This window comes from Cornus florida, unplaced genomic scaffold (assembly GCF_030987335.1).
Source record: "Cornus florida cultivar Cherokee Brave unplaced genomic scaffold, ASM3098733v1 CherokeeBrave_3.0.0_Hap2_Chr10, whole genome shotgun sequence".
Lineage (NCBI taxonomy): Eukaryota > Viridiplantae > Streptophyta > Magnoliopsida > Cornales > Cornaceae > Cornus > Cornus florida.
In genome coordinates this window covers 96,490,356-96,500,815 of record NW_026775580.1, presented here as the reverse complement: position 1 = coordinate 96,500,815, position 10,460 = coordinate 96,490,356, and positions in this window count along the sequence as shown.

Here is a 10,460-nt window from a genome sequence, read left to right as displayed (position 1 = left end):
TTCTAAGGAATTGTAGTCCTTGGCTGACAATGTGGGTCTAGAATTCTATAAATAGGTACCTAGGTTGTGCGTAGAGACTTACGGGATTGCGAGAGATGTACTCTGATGTAGGACAAAGAACAGGCTCAAATAGAAGAAAGCAAATAAGAGTTATGGGCTGGAAATTCAGAAACAAAGCTAAGGTTCAAAGGTTGTTAGTAGAGAAGAAGGATTGAAAATAACAAAGAAAAGCCTATTGGAATCACTCCAATAGAGCCTAGGTATCACACCTAGAAAAGGCCTCACACCATCATAATTTGTGAATCACTCACAAAAAAATCTCAAAGGATAATTTTATTCAATCATTCGCTGAGTATTCAGAGTTACATAGTATCCTTTTATAATAAAAAATGACCCTTGGATTACCCTATAATGGAGGTAATCAAAAGTTGACTCTAGCTTAATACAATTTAATCTAATTATGTAATTTACCAAAATAATGCAAATTTACCATAATTAATGCAATTGCCAAAATAATATAATTTGACCAAACCACCTAATTATGCAAGACTCCAAGTGGACCCCCTCCATCGTCTAGCAAGTTGATGAGCGCTGAAAATTGCATATTCGAGCCCCTAAATATACGTATGTTGAGATCTTAAGTAGTACTTCTATCCAGTTTTAGACTGATTTATGTTTACTTCGTGTTTATAGGTACTTTTCCAAAGAAACGGTTAAAACCGGAATTTTATGATGAAAACACTGATATCGAAGCTTACAGAGTCGTTGCTGATCATCTAAAACAAACTTAGAGTCAAAATAGTGATTTTGGAGAAGTTTAAGTGCCAAAGCTCGAACACATGTTCCTAGGCTCGAGCAAAAAGTCAACTGAATTAAGAAAATCAATTAAGGCCAAAAGGCTTGAGCAGAGATATTTATGCTCAAGCAGAGACACAAGGTGCTCGAGCCTTTGCAAAAGGGCTCGAGCAGAAATTACTTCGAAATATGAAAAGACGCTTCGGAAGTTCCATGTTACCAGACCTCGAGCAGAAGTCAAAAGGCTCGAGTCTTTGCCAAAAAGCTCAAGCAGAAGTCCCAAGACTCGAGCACCAAGCTAAGGTGATCGAGCACTATGAAGAATATTCTCAAAAATATTCTAAGTGTTGATGAAAAGATGCTTTAGACAATAATTGAAGAAATTTGACTAAATATAGAAGTCTGGCTCGAACACCATCCAAAAGGCTCGAGCATTTGCCAAAAAGCTCGAGCAGAGGCTTTCTCTACTTGAGCCTTTGTTAAGTCAGAATTTAAAGTTGCCGGATTTATTCTAATTATGTCATAATTCATCTCAGACGGCCCAGATGACCCCAGAAAACCTAAAGTCTATCCAAGCTTTATTAGAAGTCAGTTTTCCTATAAAAGGAGGCACAAGGCCACAGAAAAACTCTCCGTTTTCTCCCTGTTTTTCTCTCTTGTTTTATTCTAGATCTATTGGCGGCTTTTAGGGTTTCTACAGTTATTTTGAAGCATTAAAGGTAAAGATCCTAAGAAGAGAAATGCAGTCCATGATGATGAAAACCACAACAACACAGATGATATCTTGCGTCGTCATGAGTAGCTAATTCCTCTCTTAGGACATTGATGTAACCCGAATCCAAGTATTATGGTTTGATTGTTCTAACTTTGGAAATTTAATTGTTTATGTATCATGATTGCATGATTATGAGCAATTGACTCAGATCAATCGGTATTTTAATGAAATAATGGTTTTTGAATGATTAATACCTTATCTTAGATTTAATTATTCTTAAATTGTTTTTAACCTATTCTTAATGTACGAGATTGGCGGCATAAGGGCTTCTCGACAATAAGAATAGAGATCATGTAATGGTATTCCAACGTTTTTCATGAATGAATGTTTTCATAGGCTATGCCTAAGGAAGACGAGTTATACTACAACATTAGTTAGAATTAGGTAGGTAGATAATTCGTGCTAACCGAAGATAGGTTATTGTTAGTTGAAATTCATGAAACATCTTTCTTTAAACCCGAATTAAATGAATGTTATTGAGTTTAATTCTATATGATACATAAATTGTTGAAATCCCAAAATTGAACGGTTGACCATAGTACAAGGTTCGTGGTGAAGTCAATCCCTAAAGTTCTCTCTCTGATCTCTTTACTTTATTTTATTTTATTTTATGTTCGTGACACACACCAAATCAAAAGATCATTTATCACTGAATCAAAATCGTATTAATTGGACACTTAATAAACTACGACAGTCTCTGTGGTTCGACACCCTCTAAGTAACCCTATCCTACAAGGATCCGTCTTATTACGAGTGGTTAAGTTTGTTAGACAACACATGTGCCAAATTAAAGTTTGAGCCTTAGAACCATCCTTGCCACGCCTTTTATATACTTTAAAGGGTTGTTGCCACTGTTCTCTACCATACTCTTATGAGGGAATTGATGGATAGAGATAGTTTATGGATTAGTAAAGTAAGAAAAACACCGAAGGCACTGGTAAGCTTGTGGAGTGGTACATGGTGAAAAGGCATGTACACAGTGTTAGTATTCTACTATATCTCTACGAATCATAGTGGAACCTCTTCTCATCTGTGGATGTAGGCCGGTTTTGGCCAAACCAGTGTTTGTGTGTGATTGCATTATTTTAATTGATTGGATCTTTGCATTCATGCGTTTTTGCTATATCTTGTGTTTGTGTGTGATTTCATTATTGTAATTTATTGGATCTTTGTATTAATGTGTTTTCGCTGCCTCGAAGGTGAAGGAGATCAAAAAACACATAAGGAATCTTAATGGTGCTGCAATGGGATTTAGTTACAGGTGAAGTCAAACGGCTTGGTTGGTCATAATGGTTAGAAATCGTAAGGGATTACATGACATAGAGCTCAAGTAGTCAAGGTAGAGATTGACTGATCGAGTAACGGGCAGTGTGCACAACCACAGTTTTGCAGAAGGATCGTGATTTCTTAGCATGTAACCGAAGAGTAAGGAGGAACTGGCTCCTTGTGTGAAAGTCCCTAAAAGTCTCAGCTATAGGTATGGTCTGTGGGAGAAAGTCCCTAAAGAGTTATTAGGCTTGTGTGCAAGATTGAAGCTGCAATGAATTGTCTAGATCAATCCCGTGGGAAGCAATGATTGGTTGGATAGAATTTGAGCGAAGGTGAAGGTTGATGAGACGTGTATCTCAAATTCCTAGTTTAATTAGGTTTCTATGTTAGAGTAATATTTTGTTGAGTATTTTCTTGTTAAACAAATCTTGGGCTACATGGAATTCTAATCCTTGTCCAACAAAGTGGGTCTAGAACTCTATAAATAGATACCCAAGTTGGGGGTTGAGACTTTGAGATTAAAAGAGATATAGTCTCGTGAGGGAATTGATAGGGGTAATTTATGGGTTAGAAGAGTAGGAAAAACAGCGATAACACTAGTACCGAGAAGATAGGCTCTTGGAGTGGTACATGGGAAAAAGGCATGTATACGATGTTGGTATTCTATTGTAATATCTCTACAAATCATAATGAAATCTCTTCTCATCCGTGGATGTAAGTCGGTTTTGGCCCAATCACGTTATATTTTGTGTCGTGTGTAAAACATTATTGTAATTCATTAGATCTTTATATCCGTGTGTTTCCGCAATGGGTCCCATAAAAAAATAAAAGAAAGAAAGAAAAAGAAACAGCTTTTAATTTGTTTACTTTAGAAAACCCTATTACTCTAACAAAAAATAAAGACTTACTTAGTTCACTTTTCTAAGAATAGTTTAAATTTGTTTAGTTGACAAGTTTATGAAAACTGGTTAAAAGAATACCTCATTTGAAGATAGTTGTTTTTGTAGTTATCAGAAATTGTTTTTCGATTCATGAAAATTGTTTCAAAAAAACTAAACCAAATAAGCAAGAATGGCTTTTATGTTTTACAAAACAAAAAAATTACTAATTGGTATTGGGACTATTAACTTCTCATGAGAAGTTCTTCAAGTAACTAGAATACTTAATCTTTAATCTGTGGCTCAGTGAAGCACAGTTCCATATAAAAGTAATTATGCGTTCACATAGCAGTCCATCATGTGAGTCGAATAGAAAACAGAAGTATACATTCACTATACATGAACTCTGGTCAGGTGAATCAAACTTTCTGATGTGACATGTGACCATATGTCAATTTCATGATAAGCTGGCTGCTTCAGTATAGAGTATATATTTATCTAAGTCTTGACGCAAAGAGCGATAAATAATATCAGACACTCAATGCAAATGCTTAATTTTTGCTATGGATTAGTAAATTTTAAAATACAAAACAGAAATTTTATTATGACTCCAGTCATTTCTAAACCTTCAACCAAAGATAAAGTAAATTGACATCACACCAAGACACCCATGTGCTTCATCTGTAATCTAAATGTGATATATCCTCAAAAGTTCAGAAGGCTAACCTGAAATGGCTCGACATTTCTGCCTGAAGGCCTTACAGAGGCAAAGTCCCTAGATAAAAGGAATGGCCGCCTCTCAGGAATGGAGTCAATCTCAAATGCTACAAAGATCTTATCATCTTTTTCATCCAACCCATTCAAGTCTTTGTATTTGCCTTTCTTAGTGTAAATTGCTGCTTCATGCAATTTCAGAGTCACATTCTCTATCTCGAATCCGTCCCATTTCTGATCCAAATAAAAACATGTTTTATTCCGTACAACCACGCAAAACATAAAACTACAAGAAGTATTAAAAGTGTGGCAACCGTTGCAATATAATTGTCCCATTTTGAAACTAAAGATTCCATGCTAGTGTAGAAGCATTATATATATATATATATATATAAAGAAAAGAGATGATGAAGCATTGCGAATGATTAGAAAAATACGGATAAACATTCCCAAATGTATGGAAAACTCTTTTATTGTCGGGTATACATGATCACCAGGAGTGGATCTACCTCTGGAAGCCCGCCCTCATCCCCACTCTTACCTCCCAAAACAAAAGAAAATAAAATAAAAGCCTTAAGTCTTCATTCCAATAAAGATCCATCTCTAAGAATAATAGGATCCTTTCCTTCTTCTTTTTTTTTTTTTAAAGATATAAAACATGTTTTGGAAACATTTTTATGCATGTTTAGGCATGTGTCCCGACTGTGAGTACAATCACTGTTCAAACCAACTATCTCACTAGGGCATCTTCAATGTTATGAACGTCTTCACTATGACATTCTAAATTTCTAATTCACTGGATATTTTGAAAACAAAAATTCGCCAACACTAAGACATTAAGTGTTGACGCGATGAACCTATTTTTTAAAATTGCCACGTCCAAGTCATGAATAATCTAAATATATCTATAGAAAAATTCATTGACTAAATTTCCAAAAGACAGCCAAATGAGCCAAAATGTATGTTATGGCATCCAATAATATTGAACTGAGGCATGTCTACAAGCATCCTCAAAGAAGATATCAATCCTGTAAAGATGAAGCCAAAAAAACCTTAACGATGTTCTATAATGAAATCCAAATATCAATCCCATCTATTTCATAATAGAAGAATTGAAATGACACATTTTAAGTTCATGTAAAGGCATTAGAATTATTTGGTTTCCATATGATTTCTGGATGTGCGTCATTGTTCTAGATAAATTTTCATTTTATAGGAGACATCCATCCAAAATTAGTAGTAATGGGGATAAAAAAATTAAACGGGTTGTTAGAATTTTATTTCGGAGCAGCAGGTTTCAGATTGAAATCTTAATCCCATTGAATAGATATTGGATCCAGGGAGTGTTTGGCCGGTCAGCATAAACAAGAATCCACCCAAGAAACTCCAATCTACGACTGCTATAGCAACAACAAAGGGGAATCCGGATCCCCCTGTGAAGGGGATCCTGTGCACCCCTCCTGTATCGCTAGTGCAGTAGCCTCATGACAAAATGCAGCATCATCATGTCAAACAACGATGTACGTTGTAACGTAATTGTTGAATAAGCGATGTAAGGCATAGGATGAAACGGCACAGGAGAAGGTTCAACTAAGGGGACCTAGTAATACAAACCCCACAACTAGAAGTTTTCATGCTAAAAAAAGGAAAATTAATCAGGAAATAATCATTAAAGCCACAATTTCAGTTCAAGTGTCAAAAAATATAAAAGGTGACACGCCTAATAGAAATTCATGTGCACATGCGGAGATGCTTCTTATTTCACTTATGGAACAAACTTGCAATTAGAAAAAAGAACATATAACACCTGATTTGAAACATTCCAATTATGTGATCAACTATCAAACTCATAATTTTAAAGTCATAACACTTCTACAAAGCAATGTTTACCAGCCTTGTCAACATGACGTCGCCAACTCAAGTGAACAATTCCCCAAACCCAAACCCCAGATATCAAGCTGGTCATTGTTCGATTTATACTTGTGCAGTACCTCATTTTCTCAAATCAAATAGACTTTCTTTCTTAAGTTTTTTCCTCCACTTTTTTCAATACTTTTGAAGATTGCATTGAGCAACCATCAGTTTCTTTTTGGTGGTTTAGGATCAATTTCTTGCACATACAGGTGTGTCAAGATAGTTTAACCTACAGCTAGTACGGTAAAGCGATAGTTTTGTAAATGCATTTTTTTACTGACAAGACCAAGAGGTTTAATCCGAAGCCATGGACCACCTATATTGAAACCATTTGGACCTAGTTTATTTTCAACTGAAGATTGTTTCAAATCAAATGTCAGTTTTTAGGTAAACATGTTTCACATCAAATGTCCTCATGAGTTAAAATATAATTGCATCGCTTCATATCCTGCCTTTTAGTTTACAGTATACAGAGGCACATATCCGGTTTATGGCAAAGCTGATAATAATTAGTACTAGCATATAATATGTGTATATGTATACTGACTACTGCTTTCATTACCTCATGGTAGTAGTCCTCAGCATAAAGTAGAGCCTCAAAGTAATCCTTGTATGTCAATGCAGACAAAGGCTTCCTGAGAACTCCAGGCACAATATCTTTCTCAATCAAACTTTTTATATTCTCAGGAATCACGTAAATCGGCAATGCACCCTTATCAACCCGAACGTAATTGGTCTTTGTATGCTGATTTGTCAGTTTAGGCAAAGCCTTAGTCAAAGTCGGCTTATTGGTAGGTGGAGGTGGTTTCGAGGAAGATGAAGATGTCCCATAAGAAGTTGAAGACGACGTTGAAGGTGGTGGTTTTGAGGAAGTGCTGCAGTAATAAGTTGAAGGAGGAAAGCAGCTTCGAAATGTGTCATAATCGGTCTGTGCATCTGGAGATGGTGGTTTTGAGGAAGTGCTGCAGTAATAAGTTGAAGGAGGAAAGCGGCTTCGAAATGTGTCATAATCGGTCTGTGAATCTGGAGATGGTGGTTTCGAGGAAGATGAAGGTGTCCCATAAGAAGTTGAAGACGAGGTTGGAGGTGGTGGTTTCGAGGAAGTGCTGCAGTAATAAATTGAAGAAGGAAAGCAGCTTCGAAATGTGTCATAATCGGTCTGTGCATCTGGAGGTGGTGGTTTCGAGGAAGATGAAGGTGTCCCATAAGAAGTTGAAGACGATGTTGGAGGTGGTGGTTTCGAGGAAGTGCTGCAGTAATAAATTGAAGGAGGAAAGCGGCTTCGAAATGTGTCATAATCGGTCTGTGCATCTGGAGGTGGTGGTTTCGAGGAAGATGAAGGTGCTCCATAAGAAGTTGAAGACGATGTTGGAGTTGGTTTCGGGAGTGATGAATGCCGTCCAGAAGAAGACAAATGCTGTGATTGTTTAGAGGAATAAGCAGGCGGCTCAGACAAAGATGGAGATGGTTTAGAGGAAAACGGAGATGCATTGCGTGGCAAACCTTGCTCACTTGATTATTGATCACAGGGTTTGTGGCGTTGCTTTGAGACACATGTGATAGGGAGGGTGATGGAGGCAAAGGCCGAGAAATTTCCCGGGGCTTCTCCGAAATTCTTTCAACACTACTACTCCCTGGCTTAATTGAACTGATCCCTCTGCTGGTGTGATCAGTGGGAGTGACTGATGTCCGGGGAAACTTGGATGAATTCGAATAGTTTTGTTGTGCATCTGATTGGTTGAAGATCGGAGTGCTGCAGTAATAAGTTGAAGGAGGAAAGCGGCTTCGAAATGTGTCATAATTGGTCTGTGCATCTGATTGGGTTATTATTGGTCTATCCAACTCACAGTAGCATGTATTCATATTTCTACTTGTAGCTTCTTCAACATCTTTGTCATTTTTCCCGCCAAAAATCGATTGCAAGACATCAAGAGAGAGAGAAAGACATTAGAGACCAAAAATAAATAAATAAATGAAAGAATCAGACATATTTGAACAAACCTGCAATATTATGGTTCGTGCATGCATTGATCATACATACATGTGTATAGAAATGTAGAAGGACTGAATTGAAAGGCAGAGAGAGGGAGGGGGGCCAACGGAAAACCAAAATCTTCTTGAGTTGTAGGAATCGGACGGCTGACTAGACCTGAGGAATTCAGATAAATTTAACTCATTGATGACGAGATTGAATCAAATCAAAAATCGGAGAGAAAACACTCAGATCCCTGAAAAATACTTCAACATCTGCTTCTGAACTACATATTACATATACACACAGAATATTTGCAGAGTTGAAGCAATAGAGAAATGAAACATGAGTGAAGTGCCAAAAACACCCCTCAAGTAAAACCAAACTTTACTAAAGTAAAGTTAGTCAACAATTTTATAAAATATATAAAAATACAAAATTTTGTAAAAAGACAAAAATTCTGCAATCAATTTTGCACACCCATTCTGCAATTCGATCTGGTTGAAGCATCGAGACTGTCATAGAAGACGGTGAGCTCGGAGGCGACCGTGAACTATGACGAATCCATAGGACCCAGAAAATTGAGACCCATTAAGCCGTGAACTATGACCCGATTCAGGCTCATGACGCCGGCGAAACAGAGACGACATCAGATCAGTGGTGGTGGTTATGGTGCTGCCGCCTTTGATTACTCCTCGACGGCTAGATGTCGACATTACAGCATTGATGGTGGAGGCGTCGCCATATCCTCGCCGCCTCATGGGCAACAGAAATCAACGGAGAGAGAGAATGGAGGCGGAATCGCGCCATATCGTCGCCGCCTCATGGGCCTTCTGCCGCTACAAATCCGTCTCCTCCATCGGCGGTTTCCCCTGCCACGTCGATTGAGTTACCGTTGAGCAAGGACGGGACGGCGACGTGAAGGCTCGGAGCGTCTAGCCTGTAGTTTGGAGCTTTCTGTTTGTTTTCGCCGGCTTTAATGGTGGTTTTGCCGTCGATGAAGCATCTCAGTGACAACAATACCCTAACTCTTCGATTCCCGCCGAATAGTCCTGCCAGAGTCCTCCAAGCAACACTGATCTCGCCGTCCACTCGACCACTCACGAACCCTCATTCACAGACCCGTTTAACACATTCTTAGACCCAAGACCAGAAAACCCAGTTGTCCGCCGGAGACACCGCCGGATTTTCATGCTTCTTCCCCATTCCAATTCCTAACAAAAAGGGGCTGAAGAAGGTGAAGAGCGTTGATCCCATGGCTCACCGACATCGCGCATCGCCGAATATCACCGATTCCCTTTCACAGACCCATTGATCTGTGTTCGCAATCTTGGCATCGAGATCCGGCCACCGCCACCTCCAATCCACAACCCACAAACCATCGATACCGCCGGTGGTACCCTGATTCGCAGCCGCCGTGTATATATATGTGTGTGTATAATATGAATCGATGAGATTGATGTGTGTGTGTATATATATAGATAGATCTACATATATGTGTGTGTGTGTATATGTGAATGAGATTGATGGGTGGAGTTGAGGGGTGAATTATGGTGTGAGGAGGAGGAGGTTGTACCATCAAGCAGTGGTTGAAGAAGAAGAAGAAGATGGTGGTAAGAGGAGCTGGCGGTGATGGAAGAAAGAGTCGGTGGTAGAAGGAGGAGGAAACGCCAACGACCAAATCGCCGAGTGAAAAGAGAGAAGGATGGGTATTTTTCGAAGATTAAAAAGGGTAAAAAAGATATTACAGTAATAATTTACCGAAGGATTATTTTGTCCAATTTTAAAAAATTATGGATGTTTATTGTATAATTTTTTAAATAAAAAATAAAGTACTATTCATAGTATACTTGAACAGTGTTTATTACACTTACTCCACTTATACACAAAGAGCTCCAGAATAATTCTCCCCATCCAACGTAGTCTTGACGTGTCCAGTACAAAATGAACTAGCATCTTTATTTCTTTTTCTTTCTTTTTGGCTTCACAATAAAGCTACTTTAGTTTAAAATAAAAATAAAGTTACTTTGCAACAAAGTTATTCCATCTCTTTTGATTCCCTTTCCCTTCCCCCCATCAATTCCCATCTCTCTTCGCAGCATTCTCATCCTCTCTCTGATTCTGCATTCCCATCATCTTATTT